At 28.6% G+C, this 21,391-nt stretch overlaps 1 pseudogene; it reads right to left on the bottom strand.

The window, feature by feature from the left end:
• Window positions 1-13: 13 nt before the first annotated feature.
• Window positions 14-13,836, bottom strand: LOC107173908 (uncharacterized; annotated as a pseudogene).
• Window positions 13,837-21,391: the final 7,555 nt, after the last annotated feature.

The raw sequence follows: 21,391 nt of genomic DNA, 5'->3' as shown, positions 1-21,391 counted from the left end.
CCAGTTATTTTTTTCAACACATAAAGTCAGTTATTTTTTCAAAAGGATATTCCAGCCCGTTTTTTTTGCATTTTCTACATCTTTTCGCTGTGGATTTCAGTGGAAAACTCATAGGCTGTAAATACACAATAATAAAATATACTTTATAGTCATAATATCATCAAACGTTAAATCTTCCTAATATGTTATATATATCAAATAGGAAGTTGTTTAATACTAAAAATTCCAACTCGACATTGTACAAAAACGTGCCGAAAAATGAGCTTTTCATTCTATGAAATAAAAAGAATTTATCGCTTTACATTTGTAACCACGTAGGTAGCTTTACACACGCATGCATGTTGTAAAAAAATTATACTTTTCGAGTCTCTACGGTATTATAACTGCACGTAAAAGTTGTAAAGTTAACGCCTCTTGTACATGATAAAACTATATGGGTACAATAACATTATACATAGCTGTGAACACATTTATTATGCACTTGACGATCACTGTAACACATATGTCATTATGTGCTGGATTTTCTATAATTAAATATAAAATATCTATAAACTATCGAATAGCAGGTGATTATCCGAGTAGAATAATAACTAGTAAGTATAATTTAAAGTGACTACTGCAATAACCTGCACGATAATTATTCAAGTTTTGATAAGTTAAGTTAATCTATTTAAAACTTGAAATATACTCGATGTCATTACTGTTATTATTTAAAACTAAACTTTGAAATTTGTATATTCACAAAAAAATAAATAGTTTTGTCAAGATTAGAAACGTGTGGTGTTTAGCATATTTGGTATCTATCGTTTTATTGTGGTAACGTCTACTGCAACTCCCACTGTGTATGATGAAATTAGTTTTTCCGAATCTTATATATATGTGAAAATAAAATACACTCGACTTTATTTAAGCAGTATATATGTCTGACACAATGCTGCAAAGATTGTTATTTACCGACTTACAGACTACAGTTGGTTGATTTTTAAAAATTTAAAAATAACAATAATTTAGGAACAATATTATACAAACGTTGAAACTACGAATTCATTAGTGGTTAAAATATATAGGTATAATAATCGTAAATCTCCTCCTACGCGTTCAATGATGATATGCTCTTATCGTAATACTAAACTTACATATGAACCGGGTACTTCGTTTTTATGATGTTCGGATTTTGACACGCCAAATAATTTTTTAAAATCTTCCCTTAAGAATTTTCTTTGGATTAATTTTTTTTGTAAAAAATTTCTTCGCAATGATTCATCTCTTTTTAAAACAAAATATTAAAAATAAAATATAAAGGAAGGTAACGTTATTTAAACTATTATCGTATGATTAATCCATACTTTTCTTTAAGCCGATTCAATAAACTTCTTTCAAAATCAATGTTTTTCTCTTTTTCTTCTCGGAGTTCAAGATTTCGCTCATCTTTCTGTTTCAATTGGTAATTGGCTATTTGTCGATGTTTACTAAAACAGAGTACGTATAATATGCAAAACAAATGTTCATTAATATTTTTCTTTCAATAGTACAAGCTCAGTTTAGAATACAGTTTTACAAATTATAATATACAATTTACATATTTTAAATTTCTATAGGTTAAATAATTATACCAACAATAAAGTATTTCCCATTACAAAATATATATGTATGTCAGCACCGATATGAGTTTTGGTCCGGTTAGCGCATCCCACCCTTCCCAACCATATAGTCGTGATTCCCCTCATTTCATTGTCCGTTAAATGACCCGCCAAAAATACAATTTTGTAATATTAAATTGAAAATTATGAATAATACGAGTTTATATAAGACTAAAAAATTTGAAACATTAAAAAAACAAAAATTTACTGAATACTCGTAAGATGTATCTAATAATAAACTAAAAATAACAAATTGTATATTGTAATATTTAGGTATGTTAATTGTTAATGTAAGTAAGTATTAAGTAAGTATAATAATTAATATACAATATTTTCCAATTTTGAATTTGTATTATTAATGATTTCCCATTTCTATAATTTAGCAGACTACCTATACAGTATTTAATATTTTATTGATGAAATGTGATAATGATAATATACAACAATTAAGAATATTATATTCGCCAATGAGAAGAGCCAAATCACCTAATAGACTGGGGGTGTAGAGGTCGGCGAACACGATGCGTATCAAAAAGTTGCTGACAAACCTATCTATTTTGTCATGGTATTTGCCTAATTTTCTTTTTCGGTTTCTCCCAATTCTAAAGAAAATAACAGGGGTTTTTATTTTATTACCTGTTGTTTAATTTCTGCAATTTAGCTTGATCAGGGCCAAAAATAAAAGTTTCATTCAATGGTATTGTTTTATCTTTTTTTTTTCTTCTTCATTAATTTTAGTTTTATTTTTCAGGTTTTCATCAAGAATAATTAAATAATTTTCTTTTGACCGGTTTTTGGCTTCTATATTTCTGATTCTTTCATCGTATAAACTAAATTTAACTTAAAAAGTTAATAAAGTATTATTGACACAAAACCATACATTTTACCTTTTGAGCAATTCTTTTTGCATAAGTTGTTCACATTTTAAAGATTCGATCTTGTCCGTTTCTTTTTTGATCTTATTATATTCTATTTGATCTTGCAACGAACGCTTAAATTTGACTCTATGTTCAATGTTAGCAGTACTTGCTGGTCTCTAAATTAATAAATTGTCAACACATATTTTGTATATTGAATATTTCAACAAGTATAGTCATTAAAATATAATTAATATATTATTGTTTTACTTGTTTCAAAACAAAACTCTCATTATTTTTTTCTTCACGATTTTTCTTTTTATCTTTTTCATTCGCATTTAACAATTCTTTTGCAATATTGTAGTTATACTTGGATATTTGCATTATTCGATCTTTCCGTTTATTTAGAATTTCCTAAACATAAATACACTTGTGTTAATTATTGTCATGTGTGACGTTGCGTGTGTAAAGTTTATATAGTCTTGATTATATGTACTGTGCTTAAAAGTCCATTTATTGGATTATCTCCTTTCATGAAGTTATTTCTATGATCCACTGAAGATAAATCAGGTTTATACATATTATCGATTTGTTTTAAGCGATATTCTCTTACATTACACGAATGACAGAGTGTGTTATCTAAAACATAATTACCAGAACATATTAAAATAGAGAAATGCGAATAGATTAACTCATATAATATATGTAAACTTTAATTTTATTTATTGTTACATAAAAATTAAAATAATCTAATATAATATAATTTACTGATTTTATTGTTAAAAAAACACTACACTGCATGCTTTGTCTCCATCCACAAACGCATAATATGCCAAATTGTACGTTGTGAATAATCCATTTAACTCTGTTATGTTTGATATTTGAGTGAATTGATTATTATAAAATTTAGAAGTAAGAATTGTATGTATAGTGAATCTCATAGTTTTTTTGTTTGTACTTTAATTTTGAATTGAGACATGAGTACCTATTATAATATTTATAAATAATAAACATTTTTTAAATACTTATAACTCGCTTTAAAATTAAAATATACAAAATACGTAATATGAGATTCACTGACAGTATTATTACTTTTAAATTTGATAAATGTTAATTCGCTCTTAAAATAAACATAACAGAGTTAAATAAGTTATTCAGAGCGTACAATTTATTATGTTATGCCCTTTGTGACACAAAAACAACACATGTGGTTGTAGACTTGTAGTAGTGTCCACTGTCCTCTCACATCAGTAGCGGCTCTGAAGATCATTTGAGGTGGGGGCGAATTGGTATCTGACTTATGAATTTCATATTCATTTTATAATACAGCACTATAATTTAAGGGAAAAAAATTTACTAGGGAGCGGTAATCGCCTCTACTGTCTCAAGTTGTAATATTATGATCATAAAATAAATATTAAAAGTAATACTATGATAGTTTATGTGTATCCGTGTCTATGTGGGTTATAACCGTTATGTTGACTACAGCAGCGTTTCCCAAAGTGTGTTCCGCGGAACCCTAGGGTTCCGTGAGACTATCTCAAGGGTTCCGTCAGATATATGTGATGTCTGAAACATTTTTTGTAGTACTGTTTTTTTTTAGAAAAAATGGGGTTGAGTTGGAAGTAAAGACACATTAGGGTTCCTCAAAACACAAACTATTTCCTAAGGGTTCCGCGATTCTAAAAGTTTGGGAACCGCTGGACTACAGGATGTTTGAGAATGACGTGGTTTTCAGGTATTGGTTATTTAGTTATTTATAGAGTTAATGCGCACTGTTGGATTATACAACCGTAGCTACTAGCCTGCAGTTTTACATAATATACATAATGGCTGAATTATATTATTTTCTATGAATTTTATTGTAACGGAATGGATTATTTGTTGAATATTTTAAACTATAGATAAGGAAACGGAAATAATATGTAACCACAATAAAATATTAACATTAGTCACTAGATTGAAAAATATGTATACAAATTAGTAGATATGATATCATGATATCTGTATATCAACATAAACCTATTAGCAAGTCATTAAAATATTATTATATTTTTTAATTTTTTAAACATATCAATATATGACCAAGATTAAAACTATAGACAGCACCCATATTTTTATACCCTAAATATGGATTATGTAATAATTTGTTTAGTTCGATTGACAATTTTTCAATGGAAAAATGTTTCTAAAACATACAAAACAAAATTCGTCATCATGTTAAATGTAAAATTAGTTTAAGTTTTTAAACTTTTATAAGTTTTAGCATTCTTTTTTCGATATATAATACTAAGATATAAAGTTCACTAGTTTAATGAGGTCATATTATAATGTTATAATTCCTGATGATTAATATTTTAATGCGTAAATATAAGTTTATTAAAATATTAATAATAGACTTCCTGATTATTGAAATCAGTGTAGATTAATAATAAAATAGAATATAAACTTATAAATGTATAGATGAAATATAATGAAATAAAAACAATAAAATGCTTCAATAATTTATTAGACGTTTAATTTATTTGATTATTTAACTTTTCGAAAGTACCTATTATTTTTATTTTCATAGTTTAGTCATACAAAAAATATTTTTTTTAAAAGATAACATTTTTAACTAGGTATTTAAAAAAAAATATTATTAAATAAACAAAAACATAATTATACGTTATAAGCTTTTAATCAATTTGATACTCATCTTAACTACGATTATTATTCAAACGAAATCTCCTAAAGATATTTTCTTTGGAATATGAAATAAAAGGCGTATGCCGTCATTCAAAAAAATTAGGAAATCAATAAATTTTTCAAATAAATGTTTTGAAATTATTAACAAATTACTTATAAGAATATAATGAAAAATGTTTTTAGAAACTTTTATAGTTTAAAAAAAATGATTGTTATGGTAAAAGAATCAACCTGAATAATAGTTAATTATTCAAATATATTTAATTCAATCCAAAATGAATTCTGAGTTAAAGGTCATCTTAGCACAATGAGTATGCGGTTGCGGCGGCGAGCTAGCAGAGCTGGTCATATTATTATATTACATTGTTTCCGCCAGCGCACGCTTTATTAGGGTATTTATGTCTGTGTTAGTCTGTTATACTGTGTGAAATACCCTATAATGTGATCGCCAAATTTACCGTTTATTTGTAAATTTTGATCGTTTTCGCTAAATCCAATCTCGTTTATGATTTATCGAATATGCTTTTAAATTATCTTGGTATATAATCAACAGCTAGGTCAACACCATCGATTTTTTTGTGGGGGATGGAAGAGCTCTAAAATTTTCCAACGAAAAATGACCTACGTAAACACCCATGAGAAATATTTTTATTCCATAATTAACGCGTATAATACAATAAACATAAAATGTTTATTTCCCATGAAACATACAAAATACTATTGCTAAAATTATAAATTATAAAATACACAGGGAATTATCTAACATAAAATAATAGCGTTATAATTGAATTTTAATTTTATAACAAAATATGTATAGTATACAACAGAAAATATTTATCAATTATTTGTGACTAGGATGTCACTAAAATGGGAACTAAACATTTACAAGCCGCTCTAGTCAATATAATCCGTGTCCACTAGTCACATTGAACAATATGAAAAATATTCTAAACTAATAAAGCGATGTTCTCTTTTCCAAAATATAAATATAACACGATTTGGGGGATGATCAATTAAAATTATTTACCTTTATCGGGTCCAAATATGAGTGTAGTTTTTCCATCAACGCCATGATTGTCTTCTTTAAGTTTTGACTTTGACAAATTTGAACACGGCCGAACTGTCGGATCGACCACACAACGTGTCAGCGGTTCTGGTGTTGCACAACCATTACCTTCTGCGACTAATTTAGTTGCAGCGCACTCATGGGAAGAAGATGTCTTGTGCTTTGACAGCAAACTGCAGTTAGATTTCACCGACCGCACCGATGTTCCAGTCGATGGCCTATTGTGTTTTGACGTTCTAGTCTGATGAATCTCGTTGCAGGACATTGTCCGAGATCTGGATACAGGTCTATCGCATCCGACTGACTGGACAGACGTCCTGGACAAGGGTCTTAGAGATGATCTGGGTTGAGGTTTAGTCGGTCCTTGTGAACTGTTGGAACGGAAAGACAGTCTTGAGTCGGGTCTGAAGGTAATGTCTTTATCGTCATCGCAGTTGTCGGGATGTTCAGACAGTTTAGAGTTGAGCCTGTCCGTTGTGCCGTCGGTATTGGGCAACGCTCCTTCGTTCCCGGTCACGGGTCTGCAGTGCTGTGACAACGAAGACGCTGGACGAGAGTTGGGTCTAGTCGTCTGTCCGTGATGCGAAGTGTTGGAACGGACAGACAGTCTTGAACCAGGTCTACACACCATTCTGTCGTTATCTTCGCCGCTGCAGTTGGAATCTACGGATTGTCTGGAGTTAGGTCTCTCCGTTGTGTCATCCGTATTGGGTAATACGCCTTCATATCCGGTCCCGGGTCTGTATTGTGATAAAGAAGACGCCGGACGAGAGATGGTCGACATTGCGGAGCACGGTCGTTTCTATATTAAATACGCAAATCGTAAAATATATTATACTAGGTGTGTTGTATGTCATAATAAAACTGTAAACTACATATGTGATAAACTGTATAAATTAGTCCGCTATTGAGCACAGTTTTTAAATCGATATCTTTAAATTAATATTTTGTTCAATTCGTACCGTGTACAAAAATAAAAGTGATATTTCAATAATTTCAATGATTAATAATTATTATTAAAGTTTTAGTAACTGCCTATATTTTTAACGAGTTTGGGTATAATACATTTTGAAAGTACTTTTTAAAATATTTAAAATATTTAAATACATTTTGAAAAAAATGTTTGGAATTAATGTCTACCGTAGTATAATACTATATAATGTCTAATAAACAAGTAGATTAATATAGTGAAACCTCCTTTAACGGACACCTCTCAATAGCTGACACCTCCAAATAGCGGACGAAGTTTAGACACGAGAGTGTCCGGTATTTAGAGGTTTCACTGTACTTAAAATATTTTTTATTTTTAAAAGTTATATAAGTGTCGAGGTAGGATAACAATTATTTTTGTTGCCTAAAAACTAAAAAGTCAAAATGTAATATCGGTATGGTAAAAGTAATATAATAAATTACACATTTACAAACATGAAATAATTTATAATTAATAAGTTTTATTTTTCAAAAAACTTAATAACGTCACTAATAGGTACCTATCATATCATAATATAGGTATAACCTTTTACTGAAATAAAAACTTTTATATGCTACAGGGTTAATCTCTATTTTGTCCGTAATTCCATATTATAAATAAACAACTGTAGAAATGTATTGTTCATAAAATAGACATTTTCCACGTATTAAATGTTTTAATTTTTTTGTTTTTGAAATTTGAGAGTGTTTGTTTTTTAACATTTGACAATTTAAATATTATTTTATCGTAGAGACTTAAAATAAGATTAGACATAATTATTCTAGTTATTAATTAATTAATAATAACTTACTCGGCTTTCATATTGATCAGCATCCCAATCGGGATTATAGTTGAAGGCTTGATTATTTTTTTTAACTTTTACCATCCGATTCTTTAAATGCTTATTTTGTCTTTCTAAAAATTCTTCATAATAGTTCATCGTTACAATTTTGTTTTTTATTCGTAGTTTACCAATTTTTGGGAAGGGTAGTTCACAATTTTTGTTTTCGAATAATAACCTTCTAAAAGCTGCAACGACTTCTTTAAAACAATGATTGACCATATCGATATTTAAGTTAAAATTCTGAGCTATTCTGAAAACATTGAAATAGCGTTCTGGTATCTATAATTGTAAACAGTTGGAAATAATTAATACAATTTGAGTACATAATAATTTTTGTAAGAAATTTAGGTATAAAAGATTTACACGGTTTGAATAAAAAAAGTACTTACAGTTCCCAAATTATACTCTCTTCTTCTTTTTAAATTAAAATCATTCGCTAGTTTTTCATCAATTAAAAATACCGGCTTCCTGATTGTATATGGATTAACTTTGCTTCCATTTAGCTCCCATTGAGCCACAGTAAAATAGCCAATGCCTTTTATTAAAACTCCCTATAAAAAATAATTTCAATATTTTATAGCTTACGGTCCAATAAAAAGTAAAAATACTAACATCGCAGTAATCATCATTCAAAATGTCTACGTTGAACTAGGGTTGTATCTTTATTTTTATTTTTGGGTAAGGAGGAGAGATGGTTCGGGTTGTATGCCCGGAAGCAACTAAACTTGAAATTTATTTTCAACTTTGTTAGCTTTCTGGAAATATATTACATTTATGTAAGCTGAAGTACACGGGAATTACGTATTATTTTTATATTTTAAAACAACGTTTATGAATGAACTAATTTATTATTATTTATGTATTTTTGATCAATAGGCAGCGTATATACTGCTAATAAACTTTGTACAGTAAGAATTTAACCTAAGATGAATATTATTGTTTTTAATTCGAAAACTTCCTGTTTAAGTTTAATTTAAATGCTCATTATATACTTTATTTTATGTTTATGTCCTATGAACCTCTGACTGATAAAAATAAGTTTCTTTAAAACAATTACTTAACATATAGTATGTTTATTTACATATATAGAACGTTGAACAAATTTAGAAGTGTGTTTAAAATAACTAGATAACCAATAGTACATGTTAAAAAATCAGTCTTATCACTCACATGATAAAATCATTTGACTGCCACTGGCATGTACAGTTTAAATCTAGAGCTATAGAAATTATTATTAAAAACTTTGATAAAAAGATATTATAGAAAAGATAAACATAATTTAGCACGATGTAGTATTAATGAAAACAAAATAATGCAAATAAACACCATCAGGGTGAAATTTTGATTTTTATAAATTATACATTTGTTATAACAATAGAATAAATATCTTGAAGCAGATAATCTAATCAAAATATTTTATCATGCGTATGGTATAAAAAGAAAGTATTATAAGGGATAGAATATAATAATTCTCTCTCGTAAATATATTTGGTATCATAATATATAATACAACATTATAAAAGTTTCTTCATCGTATAAAATAATAACAAAAACTTATTTAGAAGCTTTAAATTTCGTTTTGCTATAAAAATAAAGCAATATTCAAGCATGTATTTTAGTTACCTATAAAATTATATAAAAAAATTTACTTTGTCTTGGCTTATGTTATTTTCAATCCATTCCGAAATGTAATTCCACACTTTTAGAACATCTGAGTACATAAAAATGTTGTAATTTACTAGCTACCGATAAATAAATATTGTTCTAATTATGTATTACTTTACCTTTAGTTGTGTATTTATTGCCTATTTTTGTTTTAAAGTTATGCATAGTTTTGTCAACGATACTGCAGTATGCCATATTTTCAGTTATAGGCTTCAGTTGAGACACAATCTTTCTCGCTTCACAATTTTTATAAAGAAATAATTTTAAATCAATAAAATAGTTGTAACCAAGGATTTCCATGTATGTTTGTTTTTTTTATCTACAACGTATGTTTTATTATCCCTAAGTAATAAAAATCCTTATCTCATGATTTCATTACTGTTACTATTAGTTAAAATATAATATCTTAATATTATATTAAAAATAATAAGTGTTTGATCAAGATTAATTGCGATGTAATTAATTAAAGACAATTAGAGAACTTATCGCTTCCTATCAATTTTTATATAATACAAAGAATCAGGATAATATTTATTTATCAAACAACTAAAATGTGACACATAAGTTTATAAAAAAAGTTTTGAGATAAGAGTTTGATTTCGAATTATTTAAAATCTAAGTACAATTTATTTATTCTTCATACATATTTCTTATTAGAATTCTGATAGTGTTTTGTAAATTGTAAAAAAAAAAATACCTAAAATTAAAAAAAAAAAAACTGTGTTGTTTCTTTAAATATGTGTCCTCTATTCTAGTATTTTAATAGGTTACATCTTAAATACACATACCTAACATTTTCAATTCCATTATGCAGATTATCTAATGGCATACAACTAAGGCTGTTTGTATATTATTAATATACAACACTAATCTAGGGTAGGTCACGAATTAATTCTACCACAGCTCCGGGTGTGTTAATACCACAGTGTACTATTAAATTTTAAAACAATCAATGTCGCTTCGACAATTTTAAAAGACAACTAGAACAGGAAACTTATAATATTACATATACCTACCACAAAATAAATATGGTATAGCGTATAGATTATATAAGCATACAATTTAATCATTTATATTAGCCTATTTTTTATGTATAAAATATATAGTAATTATATGTAATATATAAACTTTATCTTTATCTATATAAATTTAATAGTAAATTTAATTAACTTAATTTAAAAATAATAATAATTAATTTAAGAAATCAAAGGGATATAAAAGACTTAAGGATTGAGGGAAGATTCGAGAACCTACAAAATAATAATAAAGTAGATAGGTGGTATAAAAGACGTGATAAGTAAATACAATAAGTAATGAGAAAAGTATGAAATATTATATAGTATATATAATATAAAATATAGTATATTTATTAATAAATAATATGTAGTATCTTGAAATAAAACCGAAAAGTTGATTCAAGAAGAGTAGGACATTTTGCAGTGGTGAAGCATTCAATAATGAATATAATATTTAAATGTATTGATAAATCAAGAAAAGATGAACAAATTATGTTTAAAATGTTTAAAATTATTATATGGTTAACAATATATAATATATTTTTAACCTCATATACATACATTTTACAGTACCTAGCAAAAGTAAACATACGATAATATGTATTATAATATTATGTACTGATATAATATACAAATGTGATGATTCAATGACCATTGTAATCATATTATTTTGTGGTTTTTTAAATAATGCAAACTGAGATTTAATGAAAAAAAACATAGGTGATATAAGGCTATTTCATAAAGTAAAGACTAGATTTACCTGCAGCGGGTATAAAAATATAAAATACATTTAAAGTATAAATATATGAGTCATTTATTTACCATCGTGATACAAAAATGTCGAAGCTTGAGAATAGGTTTTGAGCGTATCTCGTCATTAAGTAGGTCATTGTTATGGATGTGTTATACTTGAATACAATCATAATTCATTGTATATAAAAAAAAATCCCAGTGAATCCATTTGTTAATTATCTATATTACTATAAGTAATTTATTTTTCTATCAGTAACACGATAGATTAAACTGATTTTTATCTAGTTTAGATATTTGATATTATCATATATTATTATTATTATTAATTTATAATCAATACTGACAAACTGTAAAATGGTCATCTTTAAACGAATCAAAATAATTTTAAAATGTTATTAAGTTAAGTAAATAATAATATAAGCTGTTGCAAAAAGTTTCAAAACCCTATGAATAAAAGCTTTTAATTAGGTACTACAAAATAACTAAAATTTTTATTTTTTGTTTAAATATCCAGATGTCAGTGAAATATAAAATTAAAATTTCTAAAAAAAAAGCGGCGCATAAATGAATATTATTATTAAGCGTATTAATAATTTTTTTAATATATTAAAATCTAAAAATTTTGAACAGTTTCAAAATGGTCATAAAAAGGTTTAAAAAAGGCAGCATTTTAATAATATTATGTCTATAATATGGTAGTAAAAATATTAAGTAAACATGTAATTGTAATCCCCCTTTGAGTTAAAAAAAAATATAAAATAGAGATTTAATTGAAAACTTGAGTTGTCTTAAATTTAAAATTCCTTTTTTTCTCAATAATATGGACTTTGAATTTTCTACTTTTGAGCTCCTAATAATACCCCTATTATAGTTCAAATAGGATTTAATTTTCTGCCAGAAACCGCCCTAAATATAAAATTTTTTTATCCTCAAAAGTGTCACAAAAAACACATATTATTAATATGATATTAATGTGAAACCTTTTTCACTTATCGCACTCAGCTCTTATTTCATGTGAAATTTTTTATTTTTTATACATATTTTTATCATTGAAATACCATATAAACATGTCCCATAAATATTTAGTGTTAATTATATTATTCTAGAGTACTAAGTTTCTTACTTAATATTATTTCATATATTATATTTTAAAAATATTAACTAAACATGTACCTACTAACTTTGTGGAGAGGTTCAGCAAAGATAATTGATTATAATGATAATATGGTGTCTATTATAGGTCTACAGAATACTTGACGATTTCAATTGAAATCCGATGAACCAAGTTTGGTATCGATGTCATTTTCATAACATTATAATACATACAATCTGTTACTAAAAAAAGTGGGCGAAATAATAAAAACGGTTAATAGATGTAGGTATAACGGCGGCGCACTATACATATGTTTAAATTACGTTTGTAATATTCGAGTAAACATCATGCTGCGTAACTAATTGACGCATGTCACTGCAGTATTATAATATTATAGTGTATACATCATACATTATCATTATTATATTATTATTATAGTGAGCGTAGAGCCGTTGATTTACGACAGGCAAATGAAATATAATTGTTGTTTGGACATAATATATATAAACAAATAGACGTGTGCGATAATATACTTAATGTAATACGTTTGTATACGTCAATCTGTAAATTCCGCGCGACGTATCTCGTGCCGGCAATCGGATTGGTTTTCGCGAAAAACACATTTCGTTTGAAACCGTTTACCGCCACAGCCGCCGGCGAATGCAACGCTAGCTGTGTGGCAACTTTAAAACCTAGTGGCGTGGTGGCGGCAAAGCAGGATTTTATGAATGGGTCCGGACGACACAAAAGCGTGACGTAGTGTGCGGGGGCGGCGGTATTATAGTGATGTTCTCGAAACACCGGTACATGATATATATATATATATATATATATATATGCACGTATGTATACACCTACATACGAATGGATTGTGTGAGTATACTAACCGGGGACGGACGACGGCGGTCGACGAGTGACGACGGTATGCGGGCGGCGAAGGGGTGGTTCGGTAGTGGATATAATAGATGAGAGGAAAACGAGCGAAAGATATTAATATGTAGAGAAGACGCGGGTTCGGCCGGTACGGTGGGGTGTTCGTCCCGCGAGAGGGGTTCGGGTGGACGATGGTGATGGGACCGGTGACTCCGGGCGCGGCGATCGGCGGGGTTTTCGCGAGGCGGACAGTATGGGATCCGAGGGGTACGTGTGGGCTCACCTTGGACGGGTGTGGAGGAACACGAGGGTATAGTGGTACCGGTGAAGGAGGTTGATGGTGGTACGGGCGGGGTTGGGGTGCAATCCATATTGAGGACGTAAGGGTTGGCGGCCGCGGTACCATGAATGAAATCGGGCTGCTATATAATGCGCAGCGTGTACGCCCACGCTGCGCGACACATATCCGGGCGCCCTAGCTTAGTACGCAAGTACAATATATACATATTATGTACGATAACGTGTGCCGCCGCCGCCGCTGAATAAAACGCTGACACACACACACACACACAAACACACCACCACCACCACCACCACCACCGCAACCACCGCGGCCACCGTATCGTCACAATGTTATTATTGTTACTCCATAAAAGTGTACCAAACCACCATCCCTGGGTGGCCGCCCGTTTGGGTCAGCGGTGGGTGGGTGGGTGAGAGAAAACGACACGCGTATATACAGGCCGATTATATTTTTATCCCACAAATATACAGGTAGGTAGGTCAAAATAGTATCCAGTGATGTACGCAGAAAAAAGTTTTGGATGGTGTTTTTGAAAAAAAAAACTATAACCAAATATTTCGGGGGTTGTTTGAACACTCAAAACACTCCCCTATGTACGTGCCTGATAGTATCATCTGGATATAATATATTATTTCTAATAGTCGTAAAACTTTTTTCGTAGAGTGACTGTTCTTTGTATATTTTTGGTAGGCTAATGTAGCCGTATGAAGCCGAAATTATATAATCCAATGTAGTTCAAAATTTAATATTATTCGAATGGTAAATGTTTATATTTGGAGATAAAATTCATCATTGATTACAAATAAAATATTAATGCAGTATATCTTAAAAGTTGTCCACTTGGACGACCTTCCAGTAGACTCCATTGCAATGTTCACAACAACGGTAATTATTACACTTATATCTATTCATTTTTTGTATCTATTAAGATTTATTTTGCAAACAATTAACTATAGTAAGCTCTTCGATTAATTAACTACATAATATATTATGGATCACCAAAATATTGGGTGGTGATAAAATAAGTTGGAACTTTTTTAAAATATATTATATAGTGTATAAAAATTATTATACATTATATAAAAGAAATACATATTATTTCTGTTAACATAACCACTCTGTGTGTATACTTATAAATCCTTTGCCGGTTAAGTGAAAATTGTATTGTGTAGTAGTCGTAAGAATAGAAAGATTAGGAATAACAAAAACGTAAACATTAGATATAGGTTCATACTTGTATTAATGCAGTTGTATTATTAGTTGTATACGAATGTATGTCTTTGGGTTTATAGTTCACAAGGTCGGTGACATACGTTGGCGGGAAGGCGCTTGGAAATCAATTCGATCAAAACTTTCATATTCTGTGAATTAATACACGTAGCATACCAAAGCACTTAGAACGGAAAGAAACATAATGCACACACGATAAATGTATACCTACGATTCACATTTATATGTATTATTATATAGTATATGGGTAATTTATAGTGCACCCTCACCGTACATAATATATACAGCTAATAACAGCATTGTGTGCCGACGACGACTCGTCTACGCAGCGTCCAATCCCTTTTGTTTTTCCATCAACGCTGATTTTCATCCCTTAGACGTGATTTTCAAATAGTTTTACGCCCTCGTCCGGGGGCGGTTTAATGGAACGTGGTGTTTGTTTTTAGCCTAATCTCGATTTTATTAGATAGCTATACTACCTCAAAATACCAAAGAATATATTTTAATGTTTTACCATTATCATATAGGCTCTAAGTTTACCTACCGCGAATAATCGTTGCAACAACATGACATTGTAGATAGTATTTATCTCCGAACGGGTCGTATAAATGCGATTATTATGTACTATTTGCATTGTTTTATCGAACAATTAAACTTATTTATTAATACTGCAGTACTTACCGAATAGAATAGAAATTCTATTCTTACCTATATTTATTTACCAGCTGATTCAGTGCATGCACTTCATTGCTGTGAAAAATGTCAACTCCATATGATTCAAACTTTCAAAATTCATTATTTAATATTCAGTGCAATTGTGTTCAAAACTTAAACATTATCTTTATTTCTATTATAATCTGTAACCAGTAATAATGTCATATGCATAGATAAATAAATAACCATTGACCATCGTGAATCTCAAAATACTTGTGCAAGCACTGTTTTAAAATATGATTTAAAAAAACATTTTCTAAATGCACATTTTCATGATGGTATGGAAGTGGGTACTGTGAAAATTTCAATTCTCAAGCTATATCATTGCTTAGACTTTCATTGATCAGTCAGTGAGTCAATCAGGACATCATGTCGAAATTTAATAATACTATTATTATAACCATCTCGCGCGCCCGGCGTGGGCGTTGCCCGTACCAAATAGGTGGCCCGTGAGACTCTTTTGTGATTATGCGAGAGCCAAACAGCATAATATTAACCCCGCGTTTTTATACGAAAGTATATAATTTGTTACCCAAAAGTTTCAAAGTTATGTCAAGTTTGTCTTATTTACTTAATCCAGCCAACTGTGGATTGGATAGAATGTGTCATAGTTTGCCTAGATGTTTTTTTTTTTTTTGATATAGCAGTACAACCCGACTTCACCCGGAAAAAACATGATCAATTAATTCAAAATACGGCGTTATAATGATGTGTCTTGGTTTTTGTGTACCTCAGTTCAGATTGTATACGTATTTCCAAACGTTCATGATAGCTCTCAGAACAATCTCTAGTATTTTCATTAAAATCAGTAAAGTAGTTTTTGGGTATTTAAGCAACAAACATATAGGATGGGGATGGATAATTATTAATTAAATAAGCTTTTATATTATTTGTTTATTTGAGGTCGTAAGAGCAACAATTTATTACATGCTTTTACCTCTCATCTAACCGAGTAACATTGACAATGACAAACATTTACGTAAAAAAATGTCAATTTCCATTGTGAATCTTAAATTCCTTGTCTGCACACTTGTATATTTCAAAAAATATTTTTTTATTGCAAATCTAGATCATTAGACCAGTGTTTTCCAAATGAAAAATGAAATTTATTGTTTATAAATATATATAATGTGTAGGTGAAATATAAAGTATAAATAGTATAAGTGAAAAAAAATATCTTAATGAGATGGATGTGATAAGGTTAGGTTAGCTTCATTTAAAAATACTTTTTGGCAAATGAGACACATTGGTAGTGTAATATTTGTAGGCGATTGAATAAAACCGTACTTCAAATATTCAATATTATACTGCCTACATATTTTCTTTGATTCAGCCATGATGTAAAAACGCTAAAATTTAAATAAAATAATACACAACAAATACGAAAATTATTATAAAAACGATAGTGAATAAGATCCGCATTTGCAGGCGTACTTAATACAAAAATAATTCAGATAATGTTACTTACGTTGTTTCTGTTATCGCTATAGGTAACGACAGATTATTGAAAATATCGATATATGATGAATGATTAATCTAAAAATACAAAATACACAATTCAGATAATTTAGATTACGCCCCCCCCCCCCAATTAAACTTGTAACTTCCATTGCCCCCTGGATATCTCTAGCGCCCCCAAGGAGGTGATATCGCCCACTTTGGGAAACACTGCATTAAACAAACCACTATTCCAAATTTTTCCATTTTTTAAGGAGTCGAGATGAGTGAGTGAGAGTATTTGGATTTTGTATATACATAGATTTATTTCGCTTGTGTATGCACGTGTGTTAGTAAATTTCATGATGTAATATTGATAGTTTCACAAAATCTCCCGAATTAAGTACCAATAATCCGTACATAATCCCTGTATGACATCAATTGATTTCACAAATACATGGGTTTTGACTTTATATTTCACCAGAGCCACCTGTATTATATACGCTATTAAATCTGTATTCTGCTAATCCACTAGCTGTAGTTTTCAAAGACTTTCATAATTCTATTATTGACAGCTAACCTGTTATTTCAATATCATGCTGCGGCTAAGTGGGACTATTTTTGTGTTCTCGGAAGTCTTAACAACTTGAGATCGTGAGTAAACATGACTCCGATGAGTTGTTCGCTTGAGTGAATTACGCTTTTGTTATGCTCTGTGCCGAAATACACATATTAAGTTGTAACTTGTAACTTGTAAGTACCACTTGTATCCACAAAACTCAATAAAACTCAAACCCTTACAAAAGTATAAGCCGAGAACTTAAAATAATGATTAACAACCAGTACGTAAAATGAAAAAAATGAAAAATATGCTGTAGTGTTTCACATATTTACATATTTATCTAAAACTATTTCATAAAGACATAGGGGCTATTTCAAAGTTGAAACTATTTTAAATCACCACTCTCGCACCCATAAAATTATAATTTAGTTAAGTTTTAACCTGACTGCGAATGACTAAACGAAAAACGTATAACAATATAGCCACAATAATGGTCTTTAAAATACAAATTACATTTTATAGGTATACGAACGAGAACAAATAGAATTTCTCAAATACCAAATTATGTATTTATCTATATCTATATATATAAATATATTAGTGATGCAAAATTTCAGACATTTAATATTCAAGAAATTTCTAAGGAGACATTTCTGAATTTTCTGAAATTTAAAATTTAAAATGTATCTTTATATTCTATGTGTTTAAAAATTAGAGATATTCATTGCATTTTTAAATATATTTCTTAACATTAAAAATATACTATTCACGTTTCATTAATTTATGTATTTTCAATTTTGTTTTTAAACATAATTAAAAAGTACAGATGTAATTATAATATATGATATTTTTATGAACGCGGCAATATAGCATTTAGTGTAATACAGTATTGTTACTTTATCACAACAAAAGTAATGTTCATAAAAACAAATAATAACACTTTTCTTTGGAAACGTCTCTTGGATATAATATAACATTACAATAATATTTATATACTGCAGCTCTCGATAAACTTTTAGTTTGTGGTGGAAGGCTGAATTTATTTTATTTAAGCATATGGATATTGTACTAAATCAGTGTATTATTATATATTCTGATATTATATGCATATGTTTTCAAGACAAAATAGTTACTTCTCTCTCTCTCTCTCTCTAAACTATAACACAAAATGTTTTTGTAAAATTATAATAAATCTTATATGTTATAATTAAAGCTGGGATTTTGCCAAGCAAACGTTTATCTAATTTAAACTAGGAAAAAATAAAACAATATTTTAAGATTAAAAAACGAATTACAAATACTTGTCAAATTATTTTCATTAAAACTTTTTCTATTGGATGATATTATATCATTATATATTGAAAATGATCTTTTTACGTCAATTGATGTTGTGACAGCATAACATTTCATTTAAACTATACTGTTCTACATTAATGTTTGATACACTACCACCATGAATGTTATTGATATTTTATGTATCACTTCGATATAACTTCCATTCTCTTATTCCAACAGTTAATTTTTCAGTCATCTGTTATATTTTGACGATATTACTAATTAATTATTTCTGTAAATAATATAGATGTCTGATCACTCTGATATAATTTAACTATAGAAATAGGTGAAATTAGGTGAAAACACATTTAAGAAAAAATAATAATAAAATAAGCAAAAATGAACTACAATATAACTAAAATGTAATTAGAATCATACGAAATGCATTTATATTAATATGAGAATTATCCTTCTATCACATGCTCTTTGTTAGAAAATCATATGATATAAAATCCAATCCATAGCAAGTTGTAAGTTATAAGTGATAGCCATTATTTAGTGAATACATTGAAGCCGTTTGTTTGCAGAAAAAATAGTGGATAAAAAATTATTAGGTTGTTATAAATATAATATGCATTATACTTACAAAGCAATGTCATGTTAAATTATAATTCTTGTAATATAATAGTTTAACAACAACTTCCAAATAAGTACATTAATACTTTCCAAACACACATAGCGCAATAACACAATTAATAAAATCAAAAATTGTATATTTATACACTATACATGTGTATCATAGTTTGAATCATTGGGGAAAATTCTAGTTATGCTACTAATTTTTTCGTTAAATTCTTAGTTGTGTAGTTGGATAATTTGAAGTGATTCGGATACCAATTATTATGAAACATATATTTCTGTGAAATATTTATTACCTATAGGCAATATAAAGGGAAGTTAAACAACTAATTCAAGAGTACAACTCGTGAATTACTATTAGTTTTGTTCACAATGTTTTCTCGGCCGATTCAAAAATAAAATTCGATGACATTTTTAGTACATTACATGTCGTATTTTTGGATGTAGAAAAAAACAGTTGGCTTTATGAGTACACAATTATAGTAGACAGCACAAGTGTGTTCAATACACTCCGATAAATGAGAAAGCATTGCAATAAAAAAATACCTATAGCCTGCTATCTGGGAGCAATAAATGAATAAAGAGGAATTTTTGATAGAATCAATCATCAAAGAATCTTTTCGGCTATTTTTCAACGAAACAACACTTTATAATAAACCGAATGATTACATGTCACGCGACACTGATTTTATAATACAATCTTCAGAACAGTCTCAAAATAATTTAACGTAAAAAAAATTAGGTTATAGTGGATGTAAAAATTGTCATGTCAGATTCCCACAAAATCATAACTTATCCGACGTGTTAAAATTTAGTCAATGCATACCAAAACAGTGTAAATGCTATACGATTATTAGTCATTACTGATAATTTATTATCAACAAACTCTAAAACATTTTATTTTTTCGGTATTTTTATTTATGGTTTTATGTTCACTCTCTAGTTGTACATTTTTGTTATTGATAATCGAACTTTATTTACAGCCATAATATACCACATTACCACCTGACGTATAAATTATTATATTTCTAATACAAAAGTAATAAACAAAATATTAATTCACCATTTTTATTTCAGATGTTAATATGTTATTAAAGCTAATAAATCAATTAATAAAAAAAAAGTAATATAATTTTTCCTTTGGTTTTGTCTCCATATATTTTTAATCATTTATGATACCTAATGAATTTTCGTTTTATTTAGAGAACATGATATTTTTTTTCAATCCATTCTACATACTGAATACTTGTACAGATTCTGACAACTATGATACCAATATTACCAATGTGCTGAATCTCTAGGGTTTAATTTGATGGATTTTGAACACATACAAATGTTACCCGCAGGTGTTTTTTTAGTCTGTACCTATTACTATTGCATATTTTAATTCAAACTTAATTTTGTATAAGCAATAAGCATCTTATAAAAACAAAATAATAACATGCGTGTTATAAAAATATTATATATACTACATAAGACTAATAAAATAATGGTAAAATATATTTTTTAAATAATATAGATGTATATGTATAAAGTAAAAGCCGGGAATTCATTCTTCTGTATTGTAGGTTTCAAGTGTACTTCATCATTGAGTAAAGACACTAGCTGAATGAAGTATTTGAAATATTCTTTAAAAAATGAATGCATTTACATTCATAATTCATGATGCATGCATTAAATGTACTCATGAATTCATTCGTTTAAAACTAAAAGCATTGTATGAATGGTATTAATTTCTAATACTGACGTGTTAAATTGAATTTAA

This window comes from Diuraphis noxia, unplaced genomic scaffold (assembly GCF_037042655.1).
Source record: "Diuraphis noxia isolate RWA-SAM2 unplaced genomic scaffold, SU_Dnox_SAM2 contig0004, whole genome shotgun sequence".
Lineage (NCBI taxonomy): Eukaryota > Metazoa > Arthropoda > Insecta > Hemiptera > Aphididae > Diuraphis > Diuraphis noxia.
This window is presented reverse-complemented; position numbering and strand designations above follow the sequence as displayed.